This window comes from Macrobrachium rosenbergii, chromosome 47 (assembly GCF_040412425.1).
Source record: "Macrobrachium rosenbergii isolate ZJJX-2024 chromosome 47, ASM4041242v1, whole genome shotgun sequence".
In the NCBI taxonomy this organism is placed as follows: Eukaryota; Metazoa; Arthropoda; class Malacostraca; order Decapoda; family Palaemonidae; genus Macrobrachium; species Macrobrachium rosenbergii.
The window spans coordinates 44,479,340-44,503,907 of NC_089787.1; the positions used below are offsets into that span (position 1 = coordinate 44,479,340).

The 24,568-nt window shown below is 40.5% G+C and overlaps 1 protein-coding gene across 2 annotated transcripts in view; it reads right to left on the reverse strand.

Annotated features, from left to right (window-relative positions):
- Ocrl (Oculocerebrorenal syndrome of Lowe) overlaps nt 1–24,568 on the reverse strand; it is a 231,832-nt gene that overhangs the window by 164,603 nt on the left and 42,661 nt on the right. The window lies entirely within an intron of this gene.

Consider the following 24,568-nt stretch of genomic DNA (forward strand, 5'->3'; position numbering starts at 1 on the left):
TTTTGCTCCACAGAAGAAGCTTTTTATTATATTAACTATAGCAATGAGTTTGTATAAATTAGTACATTAATATTTAAAGTAGTAAAACATCTTTTTCGCAAATTTTATCCATCTCTATAAAATTAAATGACGTCTGATTGCAGTGTTGTCAAACTTCTTCTTGTGGAAAATATATGTGTTATTTTCTTATTTGTAAGGGCACATGCCAGTAGTTTAAGCTTGCCTTCTGGACGAAACCCTTTTTTTTTTGTATGTTGGGTTACGATTAAACAACTTAATGTTTGAGTTTTAGTTGATGGTTTGTTACGTAACCCTGTAGTTTTGTAGATGTGACAACTGTGCTATCCAATGTACTGCTCCCGAGTTTTCTTCCAGGGTGAGAACATGAAGCTCTGCCTGTTTCGCAGCATACCCAGAAAGGCAAGTTAGAGAAGAAGTTCTCGTAAAATCCAGCCCCATCACCTTGTGAACTGTCGTCGTGATTGCAGTAATTTCTTCATAAGAATATTCTGAAATCCCCTTTTTTTTGCCATTTATGTTTTCCTCTATCGAAGTAACGTAACGTTTTGTCAATTTTTGCAGTAATATGTTAATGTTTTCTTGCTTCTTAATGTAACTTTGATGATTGTTGTGTCCTTTAAATATTAATTATATGTGTTAAACTTTTTAAATGCGTATTTGTGAACCCGTGTGGCATCACCCAAAAAGAATTGGTGCAGGAAATATAGTTGATTGTTTCTCAACTGCACTTTGTTGGAAAGAATATAATGTTTCTTGACTTCATGGTACATTTAAGTAAGTTAGTAAACTCCTCAGCACTGTAACTTGGTCTCATTCAAAGCTAGGGCAGGAGGGCTTAAGGTTGAATGAAATCGTACCGAATGTGGGCCTAAAACTTTAAAGTTTCACCACATTCTTTGCTAGTTATAGTAGTACTTTGCTTTGGTCCTTCGAACGAACCGGATGCCATAACGATTCACAAAGGATTTTTTGGATGTTAAAGATAATTTACGATAAAGTTCACGTTGGTGATGGATGGCTATAAAGTCATTTTAGTGTAGCTGGCACGTGTCCAAAGTTATTTGGTGAGCAGGGTAAGGTATTGAATTACTTGGAGTGTTTTGCCAAGTAATCTATTGTTTATGGAACATTATTGTTGTATTTAGTGATCACTCTGTGAAGAAATTCTTGTTGAATTTCGTAGCCATTTTTGAACTTAGGTTTTCGTGACCAGATTTATTTTGTGAAGTGATGATTACATGAGTCGTTTTGCCAAGTAATCTATTGTTTATGGAACATTATTGTTCGTATTTAGTGATTACTCTGTGAAGAAATTCTTGTTGAATTTCGTAGCTATTTTTGAACTTAGGTTTTCGTGACCAGATTTATTTTGTGAAGTGATGAAGAGCACGTGGTCAAATTATCTATCATTCAGTGAATGTTATTCGACCTATGAATAAGATTAGTTATATTTTCAATCAGGTTTAGATAATTTGCCATACATTTTTGATATTTGAGCAAGTTTCTTATTGATCCATTAACAAGAAAATGGATTCCAAGATTAGGTAGTTATTGAAAGGGAAATTATTTCCTTACAAGATTTGCTTGATGAGACAGATAACTGCATTGGTGATACTGATACACCAAAATCGACCCTTGGAATGTATGAACGTTGTCTTATTGAGGGTCTACGACGTTTTGAAGATAGTTGGTCACAGAATGTGACGATTATTTCACAGGATAGTGAATATGATAGTTTATGTAGAAGTTATAGAGCAATAACTAGATGTGTAAGGAAAGCTATTGCTACTGCACAGAAAACTATGAGCGAGATTGACACGGGAGATATAAATCAACAGCCCGCTTTGCCTACTCCTTCGGCTCCCATTAACCCTCTCCTCCCCTAAACTCCCAGCAATTAAGATACCTGAATTTAGCGGTGGGGAAGAACAATGGCTTGCATTTTGGGATATATTTAACAGTTTAGTTCACGATCGTAGGGATATTTCCAATGTGATTAAGTTTTCTACCCTCAGAGCTAGTTTAAAGGATAACGCCTTTAAAGCCATAGAAGGTTTGCCTGTCACTAATGCCAATTATTCAGTAGCTATTCAGACCCTTAAGGAGAAGTATGATAATAAGGACAAATTGAAACGTAGACTTATGTCCAAGTTAACGCATTTAGTCCCTCCCAGTCATACAATAGAGGATTTGAACACGTTCAAATTGGAATATGAGAAGATTATTTTACAAATGAACACATTGAATTTAGATGTAGAGGCCATGAACCCCATTTTCTCTAGTATAATATGCGAGAAATTATCACCTGAAACACGTAAGGCTATAGCTAATAAACATAATAGTATGTCTCTTGATTTAAAGCAAATTTCCTCAGGTTTGAAATATGTTTGTGAATTAATGGAATTTTTGTTACGAAGGTGAGAATTCTAATAAGAGAAAACGTGATCAGGGTAACTATTCTAAAGTGATTCCTCAAATGTGCAAAACGTGCAGAGAGCACAACAAAGTAACAGTAAGCCTAGTAATAGTAGTTCTTACCATAATTGTGTGTTTTGCTCATCGAACCATGCCTCTCGCGATTGTAAGACTTTCAAAACCATTGATAGTAGAAGGGACAGAGTTAAATATTTAAGATTGTGCTTTGCTTGCCTCAAAGGAGGTCATTTATTCTCTGAATGTAGAAACAAACCGAAATGTAATATATGTGATGGACCTCATTACCTGATGATTTGTAAGAAAACAGAAAACCCTGTTAATCCTGCTCCACCAAAGTTGAGTGTAAATAGTACTAATGTTAGTAAGTCAAATGTTAATTCTGGGAAATCTCATAATGATTCTAAAGGTGCTGTAAGTAAAGGTGATTCCCAGTAGTTATGACTGCTTCTTTGGGTATTGATCATTCTCAGACTAATAAGAGTTCTGTTTCGACTGCTCTTCCTACTGCTAATGTAATTGTGTCAGGAATGGACATCGCTCCTTTGGGAGAGCACTCTTTGATTCTGGTGCACAAAGAACGTTTATTGCAACGGAATTAGTTCAAGCTTAGTCTACCGTCCATAGCAACAGTAGCCTTAAAGGTAAAACCATTTGGCAGTGATGCCATGGAAGTTAATTATAATATAGTAAGAGTTGTGGTGAGACTAGGTAAGATTCGTACTGTCATTAATGCCATTGCATTCGATAGAGTTAATTCCAGAATTTATTCTCCAGGTTTAAGTAAGTCAGCTGCGTTCTTGACGAGTAAAGGCATAAAATTAGCAGATAATGATTTAAATTCAGATGAAGTGAATGGTATAGAATTAGTCATTGAGCTGATTACTATGGAAAATTCATTCACAACAGTCAAATTTGCTCTGGAATACAGATATTGAATAGTTCTGGTGGTGCACTAATTTTTTGACCTCTTCCTAGTTGGTCTTATGACGATGTAGAATCTAATGAGATTACTACATCAAATGTATGTTGTTCAAGAATAGAAGTAGAGGAAATCCCTATTAATTCTTGTTGTGAAGTTAGAAAATTATGGGATTTAGAAAGTGTTGGTATCCGTCAATTTGAAATTAGTCCTGAAGAAAGAGAATCAGTTAAGTGTTTTAAGGATAAAGTAAAAAGGGTTGACAATAAGTATGAAGTGTCCTTACCATTTAAAGATGAAAATAGACCGCCTGTCAACTATAGAATAGCCACTGGTCAATTAAATTCCTCGCTACATAGATTCGAATCTGACCCTCCTTGTATGCTCATTATGATAAGATTATCAAAGATTACGTTCAGTCTGGGTTTATAGAATTAATTCCTCAGGCTCCCTATTATAGGGCATTATTTACCCCACCATGCTGTATTGAAGGATTCAGAAACAACTCCCATTCGAATAGTTTTTAATGCTTCTTCCAAGGCTAAAGGAGAACTTTCCTTAAATGATTGTTTATTAACTGGTCCTCATTAACTACTAAACTTTTGATGCCCTGTTGAGTTTCCGTACAAACCCAGTAGCTGTGATTTCAGATATCAGTAAAGCCTTTTTAAGGATAGGCATTTCACCTGACTGTCGTGATTATTGCAGATTTCTATGGATAACTGATCCCTCCGATTTGAAGTCTACTGTAACTTACCGGTTTTGTGTAGTTTGTTTTGAGCTACATGCTCCCCTTTCTCTTGCAGCAAACCTTTTGCATCATTTATCTTTACATGATAATCCCCTTGCATCATCTCTGATGAAGAATTTCTATGTAGATAATTTTAGTAAAACTTACAAGGATGTGTCAGTCTTGATGGATGAGTATCCAGTATTAAATGAGATTCTTGAAGATGCTAATATGCCTCTACAAGAATGGGTCAGTAATGATTCAGAGTTTAACAGAACCATAGATGTTATCAAAGAAAGAGTGAACGTTTTGGGTTTAGAGTGGTATCTAACACAAGATGAGATGTCACTGAAGGAAGTAAATTGTGAGTATAAAGGACCTTTAACCAAGCGAAAGGTTTTATCAGTAATAGCTCGAATGTTTGATCCTCTAGGATTATTGTCACCAATACAGGTGAGAGGTAAATATTTTCTTAAATGTTTGTGGAGTAACTACGGGTGGGATGACCCTTTGCCAGAATCATTATGTTCAAGGTTTGATGAAATTTGCAAATGTATTAGAAATGTAGAAAGTTTAAAGTTTCCTAGGTTTGTTGTACATCCTGAAGGTTCCCACTTACATGTATTTTGTGATGCCTCTAACAAGGCATATGGAGCTGCTGCCTATGTGATTGATTTCAGGAGAAGTGTAAGCAGTTTACTGGTCAGTAAGTGTAAAGTTGCACCAAACCCTAAACAGACTATTCCCGTTTGGAATTGACAGCCTTGTCCTTGGGTGCGAAACTTGCTGGAAGATTAATGCAGAATGATGATTTAAGATTGAGTTCTTGCACTCTCTGGAGTGACTCCATGGTTTCTATTTGTTGGGTGAAGAACAATAATAGTAAAATTCCCTATGTACGAAACAGAGTCACTGAAATTAATGAATTCAAGTTTCCACATGGTATACCCCCTCTAAGGATAATCCAGCTGATATTTTATCCAGAGGTAGTACTAGTAAAGATTTAGCGCAAAATTCCTTATGGTGGAATGGCCCTAAATGGCTTTTAACTGGTGATTATCCCCAATCTTTAGCTACAGAAACTGTGCATGTTAATGAAATTCTTTCAGAACCTAAGTTTGTTAACCCTCCAACCCCATTAATTGACATCCCACGTTACAGTAATTTAAGTAAGCTTAAACGTATCATGAGGTCAATATTGCTTTTTCTTAATAAATGCAGTAAAGGTTCTAAGTTTGTTGTTAACGAAATGAAAGCACTTGTCCTCCTTGAACAGAAGCAACATTTTTCTACTACCAGAATGTACCTCTGTGATAAGAATTCACATGGAGTGTCCATGGATATTAAGAATTTCTGTAATCAGTTGAACTTATTTGTTGATGAGGAAAATCTAATTAGCTCTCAGGGTCGCATGAAAACGCTTCCATGTCTTATGATACTCAGTGCCCAATGTTATTGCCTTCCAGAAGTTATTTAACAGTGTTGATAGTTGAACATTTGCATAGACATCATCACCATTGTGGTGTCAATTCTGTACTGGTATTGTTGAGAGAAACTTTTTGGGCACCGGAAAGCACGACAAGTTATCAAATCAATTCTGTCAAAGTGTGTTTTGTGTCAGAAGTTAACCAAGAAACGGTTGTGTTTGCCTCCTCCTCCACCATTACCCACAGAAAGAGTGAGATATGATAGATCTTTCCAATCAGTAGGAGTTGATTATACTGGTGCTATTAATGTTTTTGATCATGAGACTGGCTTGGAGGAGAAGGTCTTTATATGTCTATTTACCTGTACTACGAGCAGGGCAGTTCATTTTGAATTGACTCATTCCATGACTGCTTCCGATTTCCTACTGGCTTTTCGACGCTTTGTAGCATATCATTCTCTGCCGAGTCTGATTATATCTGACAATGGTAGGAATTTTGTTGATTTAATTTCTATGGATGTACTCTAAAATGTATATTTGATTTAAATTTTTGATGTGTTAAGATGGTCACAGCTGCATAGCGTTATTCAATTGAATTGCCTGGGTGCAGTTGTGATTACTTCTAATTATGATTCTTTCTTGGGGAGAATGTCAAAAATTGCCATTTATTCCTTTGAATAAAATTTCCTAGTTTTCTTGAATATTTATTTTGATGTATTTCCCAGTTTCTATGAAAAAATTACGTTGATGTGATTGTTTTGCTCCACAGAAGAAGCTTTTATTATATTAACTATAGCAATGAGTTTGTATAAATTAGTACATTAATATTTAAAGTAGTAAAACATCTTTTCGCAAATTTTATCCATCTCTATAAAATTAAATGACGTCTGATTGCAGTGTTGTCAAACTTCTTAATTTGTGGAAAATATATGTGTTATTTTCTTATTTGTAAGGGCACATGCCAGTAGTTTAAGCTTCCCTTCTGGACGAAACCCTTTTTTTTTGTATGTTGGGTTACGTCGATTAAACAACTTAATGTTTGTGTTTTAGTTGATGGTTTGTTACGTAACCCTGTAGTTTTGTAGATGTGACAACTGTGCTATCCAATACTACTCCTCCTGAGTTTTCTTCCAGGGTGAGAACATGAAGCTCTGCCTGTTTCGCAGCATACCCAGAAAGGCAAGTTAGAGAAGAAGTTCTCGTAAAATCCAGCCCCATCACCTTGTGAACTGTCGTCGTGATTGCAATAATTTCTTCATAAGAATATTCTGAAATCCCCTTTTTTTGCCATTTATGTTTTCCTCTATCGAAGTAACGTAACGTTTTGTCAATTTTTGCAGTAATATGTTAATGTTTTCTTGCTTCTTAATGTAACTTGATGATTGTTGTGTCCTTTAAATATTAATTATATGTGTTAAACTTTTTTAAATGCGTATTTGTGAACCCGTGTGGCATCACCCAAAAAGAATTGGTGCAGGAAATATAGTTGATTGTTTCTCAACTGCACTTTGTTGGAAAGAATATAATGTTTCTTGACTTCATGGTACATTTAAGTAAGTTAGTAAACCTCAGCACTGTAACTTGGTCTCATTCAAAGCTAGGGCAGGAGGGCTTAAGGTTGAATGAAATCGTACTGAATGTGGGCCTAAAACTTTAAAGTTTCACCACAACTTGCATTGCCATGCAAGCATTCTAATCATGTACTCATAATGTTCCAACGAATCTTCTGTATCAAACTGTGTGTATGTTTCTGTTTGTGAAGATGCCAAACGTCTCGCCATTTCACATATATTATGCTACTGCATTGTATTCATTAATCTCTCTCGAATCTCAGGCAATCGGCCATATGTAGAATTTCCTGTACTTTTTATTATGTCTCAATATCGCCATCTTGTCGCAGAGCAGGCTTGGGCCTTCGGGGGCGAGGGTCACGTCCCACCACTTGAGGGACGTGATAGTGGTGCGGTATGCTGGGGTTTCTGGGTCAGCGGCCTGTTCTCTGGCGAGGTCCTGGTAATCTACAACAAGCTGCACTGCGTTCAACTCGACTCTTGAGAGGGCGTCTGCTACGGGATTTTTCTTGCCGGGCAGGTACCTGACGGTAAAAATAAGTAAATATATCTTAGTTTAACCAGACCACTGAGCTGATTAACAGCTCTCCTAAGGCTGGCCCGAAGGATTAGATTTAGTTTTACGTGGCTAAGAACCAATTGGTTACCTAGCAACGGGACCTAAGCTTATTGTGGAATCCGAACCACATTATAGCGAGAAATGAATTTCTATCACCAGAAACAAATTCCTCTGGTTCTTCACCGCCGGTTGAGATTCGAACTCGCGACCAACGGAGTGGTAGTTGAGAACGGAACCCGCTCACCCAGCGAGGAACTTGGGGAACAGGTAAATTCGGCTATGGCTGAGAGGTGGCGCTGCTGTCTGGAAGACCACGCGCCCCCTGCTTCGTGAAGGCGTGAACCAGTGGCTGATGGTCTGTGAAGATTGTGAAGGGCGTCCCCTCCAGGAGGAACTTGAAGTGCCGAACTGCGCTGGTACATCTAGCAGAGTTCCCTGTCGAAGGTGCTGTAGCGGTCTCTGCGGATTGAACTTCTTGCTGAAGAAGGCAATGGGCTGGGGGCGCGTTGATGATTTTCTCCAGAACAGCACCGCAGGCGACATTACTGGCATCTGTCGTCAGCTGGAGGGGGCCTTGGGATCTGGTGTGCCAAGGCGGTTGCCTTGGCAAGGGCGGCCTCCATCAGGGAAAAGGCCTGCTGCTGGCTGGGTCCCCAAGACAGGGACTTGGTTGGCCTTTTAGGACTTCCGCTCAGGGGGCCGTGGTGTGCGCAATCCCGGGATGAACCGCCTGTAGAAGTTTACCATCCCAAGGAACTCCTGGACGGCCTTGACGGAGGTGGGGGTCGGGGACCTGGCTACGGCTGCTACTTTCGATGTAAGAGGGCGGACGCCTGTCGGAGACACGTCATGACCCAGGAATTCTGCTTTCTGGACGCCAAAGGTGCACTTGTCAAAGCGGACGATGAGGCCGTTTCTCTTGAGGCGCTGCAGGACTGCCCTAATGTGTCTCTGGTGTTCGCTGCCAGAGACCTGGAAAATATGAGAATGTCGTCGACGAGCAGACGCAGAACTTTAGGTCCCCAGGATGCTGTCCATGAGCCGCTGGAAGGTCGCCCCGGCGTTCCTCAGCCCGAAAGTGGAGAAGGCAAACACATAGAACCCGAAGGGCGTAATGATGGCTGTCTTTGGTATGTCCTCTGGTGCAACAGGTACCTGGAAATAAGATTTAAGGAGGTCCAATTTAATGAATATTTTGGCCCCTTGAAAGGAGGCCGTGAGGTCCTGCATATTGGGTAGAGGGTAGTGGTCGGGCTCCGTTGCAATGTTGACCCGCCTGTAGGCGCCGCAAGGTCTCCAGGAGCCGTCCGGTTTCTGCACCATGTGGAGGGGGGAGGCCCATGGACTGGAGGCTTTCCTGCAGATTCCCATCCGCTCCATCTCCGCAAATGCTTTTTTCGCCTCCTGAAGGCACTGAGGGGAAGCTCTCGAACTCGCATGTGTCGGGGCCCTTTAGTCGTTATATGGTGTATATGCCGTGCTTGGCTGGGGCCCCGGGACTTGGTGAAGCTCGGGCTTGAATACCTCAGGGAACCCGACAGTAGGTGTGCATACTGGTGGGGCGACGGCGCTGATGGTGGGTCTGGGTCCCGCTGTTAACGGGAGAGACCGCAGGAGTCGGTATCGAGGAGGCACTTGCGCCTCACGCCGACTAGCAGGTCGAAGTGCGCCAGAAAATCGGCCCCCAGGAGTGGGGTTCCTACATCCGCGACGATGAAGTCCCAGGAGTAACTCTGGCCAAGGATGGAGATCGACAGGGCCTGGTGCCATAGGAGAGGATGGGGGGTTCCGTTGGCGGCTGTCAGGAAGGTGGCCAGGTCTGGTGTCTGGTTGTGGTCCTCTCTGGATGCCGGAAGATCGATTTAAAGGACCCTGTGTCGACCAGCATCATCCTGCCGGAGACGGTGTCGCGGACGTAAAAGCCTACTGTTTTTGAGCCCCTGGGTTCTTCGGGTTGCCATGGCGGCTTGTCCTGCTGGCCACCGCCACCCCGCTTAAGTCGCCGTGTCGGTCCGTTAATGGCTCCGGATACTCCGGGTCACCACTGTAAGAGGTGTCAAGGAAACGAGCAGGTAAAAGTTACTGCTACTTTTATTACAGATCCAGGCATTTATATAGCGGCCGACTGGCGCCGTCCGCTGAAAGACAATGGAATTGACTGTGACCTGAGGTCGAAACAATAAACAATAATATGCAGAATGAGTACAATTTACTATACAAAACATACAGAACTTCAATATGGATACAGTCTTGATGCTCTGTGAATGAAGAAACATATGATACACAATGTGACATTTGTATAAATACGATAAAGTAAAATGGTTCAAAATGCGTGACCTGGCACGTTTTAGGCGTGACTAATTGAGTTTGAAGAAAATGGGAAGTCACCAAAGAAAACATGCTCAGCGGAGACTTAATTAATGGCGCCGCCGAAACACTACGCTGGCGCCGATGTGGTGACTTTACATATATATGTGTGTAATCAGAAAGAAGAACAAACTTAATCACATTTTTACTCCGGAAGTAATATATTATAGCACTATATGTCGGGAATTTTTAGTTGATAATAAGTCCACCATTCTGAAGTAATTAGAGACGATTTAGGAATCAGACAGTGACACACCAACCAGTCGGCCGACTGGTTAGTGTGTCACTGTAGTCCTGATTCCTCGTCCGTCGCTGGTTCGACTGGTTAGTGTGTCACTGTAGTCCTGATTCTCGTCCACGCTGGTTCGATCCACGGACGGTGGACTTATTATCAACTAAAATTTCTTCGTAACATATATGAAAATATATTACTTCCGAGGTAGAGTGAATTGGATATTAAAGGACGTTTGTAGTTGATTGTATATGAATCACGGTGATGTGATAGTCATATATGTGTATATGTATATATATATGTATATCTATGTATATATATGTATAATATGTATATAAATGTATAATATGTACTGTATATATATATATATATATATATATATATATATATATATATACATATATATATATATATATATACAGTATATATATATATATATATATATATATACATATATATACCTTCAATAGCTCCTAGGAGAGCTGTTAATCAGCTCAGTGGTCTGTAAAACTAAGGTATACTTAACTTTTTTATACACATACATATATATATACATATATATAAATACATATATATATATATATACATATACAGTATATATACATATATATATATATATATATATATATATATATATATATATATATAGTATATATATATGTGTGTGTTTGTGTATATATATATGTATATATATATATATATATATATATATATATATATATATATATATATATATATATACACACGCACACACACACACACATACACGGAGAGAGAGAGAGAAAGAGATGGGAGCTGGAGAGGGGATTTTTCGACAGGGGGGATGATATCACTGCGCAAGTGTCAACGAATTTGCGTGGTTGCGCAGGGGAGCAGGACAACCAACCGCATGCTGCAATAAACATTAATTCTACCAATAGTATTGTTTTCAGAGTAAAAAGTTTTGTATGATATCTGAATATTAAAGGAATTTGAAAGTTCATTTTGACGTAAGTTTCCCAGTAAATATTGGGACGATTTGTTTGGGAGCAGGAAGTTCTCGCATGTTGGTACTTCTTCTTCATTAGCAGAAGACGGAAAGGTCTTGTGTGTAAATATAAATAGTTTCCTAAATACTAAGGTAAAACTATCCACCGTACAAGTACACATTTATTGAATCTTCCAACCATGTTGCTCATAAGTGAAGTCCCTTGTCGTTGTTATAACGTTTTCCCGGGTAGTTAAACTGAATTTATAACTTGGAATTCGAAGAGCGGTCACATCCGTCGCCATTAAGCAAGGGTTTGGCTTCCATAACATTGAAGTTGGTGTTGGAATTTAGTTGTTACTTGAATTATAGCAGAATTAATGTCATTTGTGGTATCACATGTTTGGATGAGTATAAGGTAGTCTATATTGTAAACCTTCACAGGTCAGCGGCATACGCTTAGGCTTTACGGAAGGACAGCCAAGCTTGATGTAGTCCTGACTGTCATATAGGCTATACCTATTTCCTTTCGGAATGTGTGCATTAAACACTCGTGGTTCATTTCGTTGGCAAATGATTAGTTTTCGAGGTACTGGACCCTAATTGTAGGATTAGCCTAAATCCTACAATTCTGGGAAACAGTGGGAAGTCATGGTTTTAGGCAATGTGGCTGGTAAACACACTGAACAGGTAAAATGCAAGGATGGATTAAACCCAACGTAAGGTTGGTTTCTGGATCCCCCCAAACCCGATTAGAAGGCTGCCTGGCTAAGAAAGACCCCAATCCCTAAGTTTTGTGGGTCATAGGAGTAAAGCCCTAAGCCCCTGACCCCGAATGATAGGTTAGGGGGGCGAGCATAGGACGACGGGACAAGTTCTGCAGACATAAACAAACCTAACCTTTCCTAGAATGTTAGGTCCTGACCTAACCAGAACTTACCTACCTAACCTCACTTTGGGTGCCATGCCCTGATCTGGCCGGAGGGTGAAGCCCCAAGTAACACTAAAATGTCAGAGCAATGGACGTAGCTTCTGTTTGGGTATTATTTTAGAAGTTGCCAATACACACTATGAAATTGTAACTTACATTTTTGAAAAGAGCTCTTCATTCTCATTATTTTGAACCCCATAAACACTATTCGCAGAAATGACAAATAAAAAAATTAGAAAATTTCTGACTCATAAGGTAAGAATACCCTCCCTCCATAGCTAATACGCAAAATTGTAACCAGTCAACACCGTTGATGAAGTTATATTGGTATTTTAAGGTTCTTTTAGTGCCCTATTATTTTAGTCATTTTGCATGAAAAACTCAAAATGGTTTTTCGGCAAAAATGGCTGGCTGAGTCTTATTGGCAACTTGTAAATTTTACCTCTGTTTGGAGGTTATCCCGTCAATCTGCAAACTACCCTGCTAACCTAACTAAAAATTAAAATACTAAGGGTGTGGCCTATTCTAACCTAGAGCAGCAGGGTCTTATCCTACCTAGCTAGGGAAAGCTTTGGCCCCTCCTGGGCGCCTTCATACCTCATCTTCACTTTATATTAAAATAATAAGGTTGCCACTTATCCTAATCTAGTGTACGAGGAAACGCAACCCCCAGCTTAGGTTAGGTTAACCTTTACAGCTCGGGCTAGAATATATGCTTTATCAAGCACACCCCTAGACTGGGCAAACTTTAAGGTTGGCCAATTTAAAATGAAGCATATCAGTGGGAAGAGGAAGATATGCAAATTCACATGGTTTAAGAAAAAAATTCAAAAAATTTTTCTGTACCTTCCATGGGATGTTTAAAGTGAATATTTCCAACCCTGTGCTGGGCCTCTTTTTTAAGACACTCGTGAAGATGTGCTAATTTTACCAAGTTATACATTTTTTCTAATACTTTTTATTTTTATTTATAATTATGGCTAAATAATAATATAAGTGATAAGGACTAAAATCATTAACAGATTTCTGAGTATACTTATGATAAAATATTTACAATTGTGGGATCCAGTGCCTTTCACCGATTTAGATACATATTTTTTCTAAGATACATATTTTTTCTAATATTTCTTTATACTCTAGTATACAAAATTACAATTATAGCTGTGACATACTATCATAAAAGATAAGAACTAAAACCAACAGCAATCCCTGGGTATATTTATGAGCAAATATATGAAAAGACATCTTGAGATGGCGAGGTGCAGTACATCGGGCCCCAGGAAATCTCAAGTCACACTGATCTCTCTCTATCCTGTACTGAGCTACCTGTGTTGCCATAAGTCATTTATGGCCCATTGAAGTGATTTGAACATATTTCCCGCAAAATTCGTTCAAATTATGACGCAAAATATTGATTCTCAGCTGAGGCAGTCCTCCACTCCTCTTTCTATAGGTATATACTATAATGCCTCACATGATCATGCCCATCCAGTAAGGATTAAATCCGTCCTTGTATTTCATTCTTATTGTCTTCCCACACGAAAAATCGTAACAAGCTTTCCCATTAGTGTCCTCAAATTGTAGAATAGAAGGGTGAATCCAGTATCTAAATCTGCTTTTGTTCCTACACAAATACAAACGTGTGGTCTTTACATAGGGATTTTGCATGCAGTGCTTGAGCTGGAATGGTCATTTAATTTTCAAACAAGGTAGTTAACTCAACGGTAGAGGGTGGAAGCCCACCCACCCACTCATCGGTACACACTCCACTTTGCTTTCGCCGGCATCAAGTTTAGACGCTCTTCTCTGACCGTTTAACTTTTCTATTCTTTTGGTATGTTTGTGATTATTATATGAGTGTTTGTTGTTGTTTTGCTTATATACATATTATAATGCAAACCCATGACTTACCCTAAGGAGAGGAGACTGTGTGTCATGAGGTGTTGCCCTGGCACTAACAAACCCTGCAGTCAGTTCCTCCTCTCATGAGATCGACCTTTCATACCTGTGCACTTTGTGCAGGAAGCATGTGTGTAGTCAATCAAGCCCTTGTCCTGAGTGTCATGTTTGGCCATCTGGACAGTGGATGCAGTTTGCCCGAAAAGGAAGAGAGAGAAGAGGGTTTCCTGGTGTCATCGAAGTTTGCAAACGCCGCTGGTGACACCAAGGGTTCTCTCTGATCCTTCCTACCCCAGCCAAGCTGCCTTCTGCTGTTACCACTCCAAAAGGAACAGTCTCCCCTCCACCTTCTACTACTTCTCGAGAGATTCGATGTGTGGGGGGCCAGTTGCCCAGTATGACTCTTTGCCAGCAGTCTCTGTTCACTGGTGAAATTTCCCCCTTGGAGCAAATGGAAAGTGCCCTCTTAACCTGACTTGTGTTGCAGGTGTGGTGGAGCCTGAGCAGCTTAGGGAGTTATGGCCTCGGCCTCCCAGGGGAGCCTTCTTTCAGACTGCTACTGTGACTATAACTACATCTACAGTTACAATGTCTACCAGATCAAGGGCCACTATTACAGCGGTGGTTCCTACGATCTTGCCTCCGGTAGTGTGCCCTCAACTGCTCCCTTCGACTTCCTCCCCTTGGGGGGGCGCCCTTCTCCACTACCTGTTCTCCAAGGCTTGCCACGACTCTAAAGAGGTCAGAGAAGGAGTCAGAAGTCATCATCATCAGTGTCTTCATTGTGTGCTTCCACCCCTCCCCTTTTCTTCCAAAGTTAACAAGCGGAGGAAGAAGGCTTCCTCTCCCAGCCATAAGATGTTCTGTAGGCTTCTGATGGTCAACCTTCTTCCACGGAAAAGGCTAATATATCTCATTTGCACTCCCGCCCTGTCTATGGACACAGGAACAACCACTGCATAGAGTTCCACATACCTCCGTGGCACCGGTACCAGTCCTGCAAAGTCACCTTCTCTGGCCGGTGAGGGTCCTTCTACCATTGTACTGGGTTCCTCAGACCCCGTGGCATCGACAGTGACTTTCCGGGCCAGTAAGGGTGTCCAGTCTACAGACCTGGCCCAGCGAGAGTGAGCTCTGAGCGTGCAGGTGCTCCCTCTCCCCTTGCACAGGAACGGTGCCAGGGTCCCAGAAGGGTGATGCCGGCCTACCGGTCTGCTCACCTAGGAGGGGCAAGAGGTGGTCCCCGTCCAGTCTTCTTCTACTGTAGAGGTGCCAACCTTTAAGAAGACTGTAGCATGCCTTTGGGACAGCCCCAACCTGTACGGCCGTTGTCACTGTGGGTCAACGACTGCCCACGGCCTTCCTCACCTCCCCAGGGCTTCAGCCTCCCGGCAGGTCCGTGAAGGGTGCTAGGCATCTCTCACCTGTCCTCCACCTCTTCGGGATTACCTGGAGTTGGACAGGCTTAGCGTGGGACCAGGAACATTTGCTTTCCCATCCCAGCCCATCCACAAAGCTTACACTTCTAGGGATGGTCCTCAGACCAGACCATTCGTTTTGCTCAAGTGGTGGAGAGACCGCCAGGGGGTTCTGGTGAGTGTGTCTCTCCAGAAGGGAGAGTAACCCGGGAAGACCGTGGCCTGAAGGGCTCAAAGGGTCCTATTCCCCAGGACTTGTACACCCCTGAGTTGCAGAGGACCTACACAGAGATTGTTTGTTTGATCTGATCAGTACTGTATTTGATCTCAAGGAAGAGACCATGGCTGCTTCCGTGGACTGTAAATCAGTACTTGAAGTCTTTAGGGACCCCAGAAAGAACCCAAAGCCTCAAAGGGCTTGCCATGGTCAGGACTTGCTGGTGGGGTCTTAGACCAGGTGAATTCTTTTGTGTCGGGGCAAGAGAATCTCTTTAGGTTTAGCCAGTTGTGCAAGACACTTCGCCAGCCTCTCATTCACCAGAAGAAATATTACCTATCCTTGGAGAAGGCATTGCCGACTAAACAGGTTGACCTGGACCTAGTTCGCCTATGCCCGGCATCCCAATGTCGCTGGACCCACCTCTGTGCAGAAGGAGTCTCCCTTTCACAGCAGGAGGTGGTGGCACTGGAATCGACTGCCATGGCAGCTTTCCAGACAGTTTCCTGGATTGATCTCTGGTCCCTGTCAGTGACCAAGATCACTTGCTTTTTCCTCTTTGGGTTCTCATAACTCCGAGGAGGAATTCTGTTGTAACCTGTGAGTCGTGATAAAGTTCGAGAAGTCCGATCTCATACCCAAGCAGAGGATAAAGTATCTGGGCATGCTGATAGATAGGAAGCAGCAAGAGTGAGTCTTCCTCAGACTTATATCAGCAAGTTCAAAGAGGCAGCCAGTTGTTCCTGTCTCAACAGGCATAACCAGCTCTGCTTGTCAAGTCGTTCTTGTCACCTGTCATTTTTGGAGAAGCTGGTTCCTTATGGGCGGCTTCACCTTCACTCCCTTCAGTGGAGAATGAAGGGGTTCTGGTCTCCAGCAAGGGACGCCCATTCTTTCTGATTCCTTTCCGAGGAAGTGAGACAGGACTTCGCCTGGTGGCTAGCATGATAGGCACCTCATAATAGGAGTGCCATTAGACACTCCCCTCCTGAGATGCTTCTGTTTTCAGATGCATCGACCGAGGGATGGGGTGCACACCTGGAAGAGTTGTTGGTCTCAGGTGTGTGGGAACCGGAACGACATACACCCCCACATCAATATCCTGGAACTCAAGGTGTCTTTCTTAGCTCTTCAAGAGTTTCAGGATTGAGTGATGGGGACTCCGTGGGTGTTGATGAGCGACATTACCACTGTAGTGGCATACATTAAGCCGGGCAACTGGTGCCCATTCAACTCCACATGTTGGCAGTGCAGGTGCACAAGTGGATGGTAGCACACTCGGTGAAGCTGTCATCCAGGTATGTTTTGGGAAACATAACGTGGTAGCTCAGTGGTCAGGGTAAGGTGATAGGGACAGTGGTCCCTGCACCCAGACATTGCTGAAAGATTGTTCAATCTCTGGGGCCTTCCGACAATAGACCTCTTCGCAACCCGGCACAAAGGAAGCTACTGGTGTTCTGTTCTATTGTCCCAGACCCATGGACAGCATTAGAAGATGCCTTCCAGAACTCATGGGACAATCTCGAGGCCTACGCCTCTCCTCCATTTTGTCTGATTCGACAGGTGATCAACAGGGCGGTGATCACCCCAAATCTCAGGGTGACCCTGGTGGCTCCCAAGTGGCAATATGCTGAATGGTATCCGGACATGCTAGCTCTACTTTCTGAGGTGCCGAGAGATTCCCCATGGTATAATCTGCTTTGCCGTCCATTGTTGATGATAGAGAGGTATCACCAGGCCTTGTGATACTTCACTGCTGAGACTGTCCAGCATCTCTTGCAAGCGAGGCTTTTCTTGCCGCACAGCAACAGAGATGTTTGGATATCTTCACAAAATCCAGGGGACCGTCAACAGGATGTCTCCTTGTCGGAGCTACTCTTCAGCAGGTAGTGGACTCGTCTTTCTTCTCGCCTTGAGAAGCTTCCTCCATCTCGCTAAATGCATCCTCAACTTACAGCACCATTGATGGTGCTAACAGCAAGAATAGGCATCAAGTTAACGGCACTTACAGTGCTGTAACTTGATGCAACATCAAGTTACAATGGTTGCACCAAGTTACAATGCCAAAACACAAGTTCAGGCATCATTAAACCAGCGCCGATAAAGTGAAAAATCTACTTATATGGAAATCAACTCACCAGCGTGGCGCTGGAACAGATCCCCACCGTAAGTTGAAGATGCACTGCCCTGGGCCAAATTCTTCATTTGAAAGGTATTGATCTCTCTTCCTCATTGGAATCTCTCTATGCTGTTGAGAGGCTTTGAACGGTCTTGCCCTCCCAGGGAACTCAGGCCCCCTAAGTGGGATGTGACTTTCGTTTTACGGAGCCTAACTTGTGCACCCTAAAAGCCTTTGCAAGAGTTGTCAGACAGGGAACTGACCCTCAAGTCTCTGTTCTTGCTTTGGCATCGGCTAAGAGAGTTGGCTTTAACTTCATGGTCCTTCCTTTGATGTTAAGCTGTCGAGGGGATGGGGATCTGTCACGCTTGAGTTTACCCTGGAATTCATAGCGAAGACTCAGAATCCTTTGGTCCCTGATACCAGATTTGAGTGATGATCAGGATGAGATGCTGCTGTATCTAGTTAGGGTGCTGCAGTATTATCTTAAGAGAATTCGCAGTTCAGGCCTGAGTGTGTGACTCTTTGTTAGTACTGCACTGCTCAAACAAGAAAGAGGTGTCCAAGGACATGATTTCTTTCTGGCTTCGAGAGATCAAGCTGGTGTACTTTACATCTAACAAGGTGGACGGGAGTACGTTGTGGGTGAGCTCATGAGGTAGGAGCATTGGTCCATCCCTTGCATTCCAAAAGAACCTGTTGGTTCCACGGTACAGGGCAGAAGTGTGGTCTCAACAAACCACATTCATGTCCTTCTACCTTCGGGACATTGCCTATCTGTCCTTGGACACGTTTTCCTTGGTTCCTGTGCAGAACCAAGACTGCATTGTTACAGTGAGGGAATTTACATGAGCCAATTAGTCAACTTCGGACACAGTAATATTTTCCCTGCTTCAGTTATAAGCAATGGGTGATCGTTTTGTTGCTCTATCGTAAGCAATTCGAGGTATATTAAAGACTGTTCCTCTTCCAAACAATGGTATGATCAGGTTCCAGGCTTGCTTGAGTAGTACTTATTATTGACCTCTCCTAAATCCTACTTACTGCAAGAGAAATATCTTATGCAATCTTACTAGGCAATAATGGTTATACTTCATCTACTTGACTTCATACAGGAAATATAGTTCCACCAGGATCTCTAGTCAGTGGCTGAGGAAGGGGGAAAACTGGAAATAAAAGTACAGTGGAAGATATACCAGCCAGTCGGCGAATACTTGTCAATTCCAGACTTACCTTCACGTAGGATGCATGCACACTGCAACGGATGCCCGGGAGCTGGAACAACGTGTAACGTCGATTCACTTAGTAAAAAAGACGTAAAAAAAGGAAAAAAAAGGGACAAGGACAGAATTTGTTTAACACGAACGTGTGTGTGTGCTCTGTAAAGGCGACTATGCTCTCTCTCCTGACTTTCTTGGGTCAAGTTGGGCCACTGTATTTCTCGTAAACAATGCTCCTTCCATAGCCTCCGGCAGTCTGAAAAATGACAAAGCATCGTTGATACATAGTACAGAGAAAGGAATGCTTAAGAACACCCTCACTAGAGGTGACCTCCAGAAAACCTCCCTGTTGGATAGGTCTCTAATACTAACTTACAAGCTGTCAGGATCAGTTAATTTTGAAAACAGAGCTAGCCCACTTCCTCTGCTTTTCCCAGAGAGTTCTTCTTGTCTTTGTTAGAGTATATTCCTACTAAAATAATGCAGGGAGGTCGAACAGCAGAATATATATATATATATATATATATATATATATATATATATATATATATATATATATATATATATATATATATATATATATATATATATATAGAAATCATCAACACACAATCACGTGTGGATGACAGAAATAAATTTCTGACTCACGTGAGGATCGAACCCAGGTCTCTCAGGTGGAAAGCAAGGGCGTTACCCACTGTATGGCCCAGTGGGTAACGCCTTTGCTTTTCCACCTGAGACCTGGGTTATAGTCAGAAATTTATATATATACACATATACATATATATACATATATATATATACACACACACACACACAGGCAGGCAGTCCCCGGTCATCGGTGATACAGTTTTAAGGGCTTGTCTTGTGATGAAAATTGGCAATTTTGGCGCCAAAATCACCTATTCGCTTATCAGCGCTGATAGTTGGGTACTGGCACCGATATATACCCAACAGAGCGCGGATAACTGTTTTGGTTATCGTCACTCCATCAGAACGGAACCCTGTATGTATACAGTATACTGTATATACTATTATATAGCTCTTCTTTTTTTTGTGCTAGATGTATCGTGGATGAAACATGGGTCAATCAAAACAAGTGTGTGAACAAATGTTGGACATTACCCGATGGAATCGTTTGTCCAAGAATGATAATGGGAAAAAGAGCTAGATTTATCATAGTGCATGCTGGGGGAGAAAATGGATTTGTACCTGGAGAATTGCTGAATTTTTAATCTAAAAATGGTAGTAAGGGCGATTACCATGACAGTATGAATCATACATGCTTCTTATCATGGTTTCAAACACAGCTACTGGCAAACATTCCAGCTTGGTGTTTCATTGTCTTAGATAATGCTTCATATCATTCCAAAATATCAAACAAAGCATCTATCTGCAGTTCAGAAAGCTTAAATTGTCTCCTGGTTAACCCTTAAACGCCGACTGGGCGTATCATACGTCGACTAAAATTGTCTGTTGGTGCGAGTGGACGCACCGTACATCGACTACAAAAATTTCAACCTTCAGTCAACTTTGACTCGACCGAAATGGTCGAAAAACGCAATTGTAAGCTAAAACTCTTACATTCTAGTAATATTCAATCATTTACCTTCATTTTGCAACAAATTGGAAGTCTCTAGCACAATATTTCGATGTATGGTGAATTTTTTTGAAAAAACTTTTTCCTTACGTCCAGCGGTAACTCTGCAAAAATTTTCAGAAATTCTTTTCGTCATTTTGTCATAATTTTTGCACTGTTTTATATTAGTCATTACATAAAGTTTTATATATATGAAAATGTGCGCAATTTCATGTAAAATACAGCAAAATACAACCCATGGTTGTAGGTTTTATCAGTTTGGAAATATTTTCATATAAATCCACGATAACTGCCAAAATTTCAACCTTGGTCAACTTTGACTCGACCTAAAATGGTAAAAAACGCAATTATAAGCTAAAACTCTTACATTCTAGTAATATTCAATCATTTACCTTCATTTTTGCAACAAACTGTGAATTTATGTCTCTATTCTTTTGTCACGCGTAAATATTTCGATGTATGGTGAATTTCTGAATACAAAAAATAAATTTTTTCCCGATAACTCAAAATTTCAACCAGTCTTCAACTTTAACTCGACCGAAATGGTAAAAAAATGCATTATAAGCTAAAACTCTTACATTCTAGTAATATTCAATCATGTACCCATTTTGAACATCTCAGAAATTCTTTTGTCACATTGTCGTAATGTTTGCATCGTTTACATTAGTCATTACATAAACTTTTATATATGAAAATGTGTGCAATTTCATGTAGAATACAACAGAAAATAACTCATGGTTGTAGCTTTTATCAGTTTTGAAATATTTTCACATAAATCACAATAACTGCCAAAATTTCAACCTTCGGTCAACTTTAACTTGAATGAAATGGTCGAAAAACGCAATTGTAAGTTAAAACTCTTACACTCTAGTAATATTCAATCAAAATAGCTTCATTTTTCAACAAGCGGAAGTCTCTTATCACAATATTTGATTTATGGTAGAATTTTTGAAAAAAATTTTTTACATCCTGCACATTCTAATTCATACATCATTTTGTGATAATATTTTCTCTGTGTTGCTTTGATCGTTTTACAATTTGTTATATACCAAAATCATCGCAATTTAGTGTACAATACAAAAAAAAAAATAACCCGTTAGCTTTAACCGTTTTGCTCACAGCGAGATTTGTATAAAATTATGTATGAAAATTTTTTAGTGCTGTCAAATATTTCAATATTTATATATGATAATGATATTTTTCATTTCTGATGGTTGCATACTAAACTTCAGGCAATAACAAAAAAAAAGAGCCAAAATGAACTCTTAATCTTAAAAACTAAGCGTGCTGTGAGTTTTGAAAAAAACTTTTTTCCGCTTAGGGCGCTAACTCCTGAACGCCGCGGCATACAGGGGACGTTTTTGTAAATAGAGGCTCAGCGTTAGAGGGTTAACCAAACACAATATAGCTCATGACCCTTCTTCTACCAAATGCAAACTTCTTGATGTGGTAAAAGCAGCACAAGTACCTACAGGAGTATGAAATTGACAAAATCGCTCAAGATGCTGGCCATAAGATACTTAGACTTCCCTCCTTATTACAGTATTGAATTCAACCCCATAGAATTGATTTGGGCACAAATAAAAATGAGGTTAAATGTAATTCACATCAAAATCAGACTTACAAATGTTGAACATATAACTAAACGTGCAATAGACAGAGTAACAGCAGAGGACTGGAAGTCATGTATCGTCACACAAGAGAAGTGGAGGATATTTATAGAAGTGATATAAGCATGTGACCATCTAACTGAAAAATTTATTATAAACATCACCAGTGACAGTGAGGAGTCAAGCGATGATTGAAGTAATTGCTGTACTTAAATGAAATGTTTAAAGTACCAATGATGAATGAATTTGTTGTTTTGAGGTATTGTTTGATGTATCAATGATGAATCAATTTGTTTTCTTTTGTTGAGTCAATTAAATGTTTGAGGTATCAAGATATATATTTATTTTACCTAAATATGTTTACATATAATTGCAGCAAGTTTCCGATCTAAAAAGATTGTTAGACTGGGTTATAACACACTGAAACTTATAGTTATCTGTAGCAAAATATAAAGATGACAACACTGACTTACTCAGTCAAGTTGTCTACGATGTGCAAGCTGTCAGAATCAGTTGATCACTGAGTGGCTGTTTATCTGGACATTTCACCTCCCCACTGCCATCATGGATATTTTTTATGGTGTCTTATGATTCTTATAGTCATATAGCATATTTATAGGTATGCAATCTGCAGTATATAAGTTATTATGAAACTTGGCTTGTATTATGTTTTATTCAATTCATATATAACACAATGCCCTGAAATAACGAATTGTTTACATTTTCGACAATAATTTTGTTTCTTGGCTTCAATTTCCTGTAACATATATAAATTCTTTTTACCTACTCTGAATGACATTTTAATTCTGTGAAAGAATTTCTAACTCTAGTTCTCCAGTAATTAACATTTCACATAGGAAATGGAAAGAGGATTATATCATATCAAAATATTTTCTATGAAAATACGGATAAGGACTCAAACTAATGAAGTGGGCAGGCCATCACTGCCAACTTAGCTTGTGGCAAGTATAACCCTCTTCATCCATCCAACACTGCATCTCCACCCCCTCCCAGCATGGGAAACATATTCCCAGTTCCACCCACCTCTCAAAACAACACCTTTTCTAAGTGAGTTCTCTACACAGCCTTACTGCCCCTCCTCTCCCATGGTGTGTAGCCATCCCCCTTGGAAACTTCTCTAGGCCTCCCGCAAACACTTACACACTTAGGAGTTTAGGCAGTGTTATCAAGGTTTACCGTAGGCTGCACTGCATCGCCAACCATCAGAGAGCTGTTTTTTCAAATTATTTGAAATTTATGTATAGGCAGTCCCAGTTTCTGACAGGGGGTTCCGTTTTACTCCATGTCATCAACCAAAATCGTCATAAACCGAAAAAAACATCGAAAATAGTAAAAAAATTCTAAGAAAACCTTACTTTTAATGCTTTAGGTGTATTGAAAATGATGTAAACTGCATTTTTATTCAGTTTTTCATATAAAAAAAAATCCAAATTTTGATTATTCTGCCGTTTTGGAGCTATATGCCTTCCGTCGGATTGGCATACAAGGCGTCTTAACCCTGGAACTTGCTTTGTAAACCAGGAAATAATTTCTGATGAATATATTTGAAAAGCGTCGTAACCTCAGAACATCATAAGTCGGACCCGTCAGAAACTGTGGACTGCCTGTATATATCTTTGGGGCCTTGGTCCTGGTCCAGGTGTGTCGGATAATGCCAAGTTCTGGATAATGGCGATCCGGATAAATGAAGGATTACTGTACTCCTATCTAAAAGGCAGTGGTTTGTATTTATGTGAGAACAAAGCAGGTCTTAAAGATTACTGTATTTACTTTTTTCTTAAATATGTATGAACTTGAAGTATTCATCATAATCTTGCCCCTAACCAACCCTGCATATGCACATTACAAAGGAAAAGGTAACGCTGATAGTCATATGATCAGACAGTGCCCCCATGCCCTCACTCTCCAGTAGCTAATGACCTTGCTACCACACTAAACTAACAACCAGGCCAGCTTTTGATGGAGGTACTGAATATGATAATAATTATCCAGAATAAACAGTATGTATTTGTTAGTAGGCTACAGATATAATTTATTTGAAAGCTGGTCTGGTGCTTATTACAAATGATGAGGATAGTACAGTACAGTACATGTTTTAGGAAGAATCATTTACTCATGAGCCAACCCTTTTTGATCATATTTGGGTTCATGCACATTGAGAACAACTTTTAAGGAAGTTAAGTGAAAATATTACAGCTTTGATGGCTTCAGTAGGCTGTTCAAAAAATTGTACTCTTTCGATAAGAATATGATGGTATTGAAAGTGTAATTATTGTACCATAAATACAACAGTGCTATAAGAATG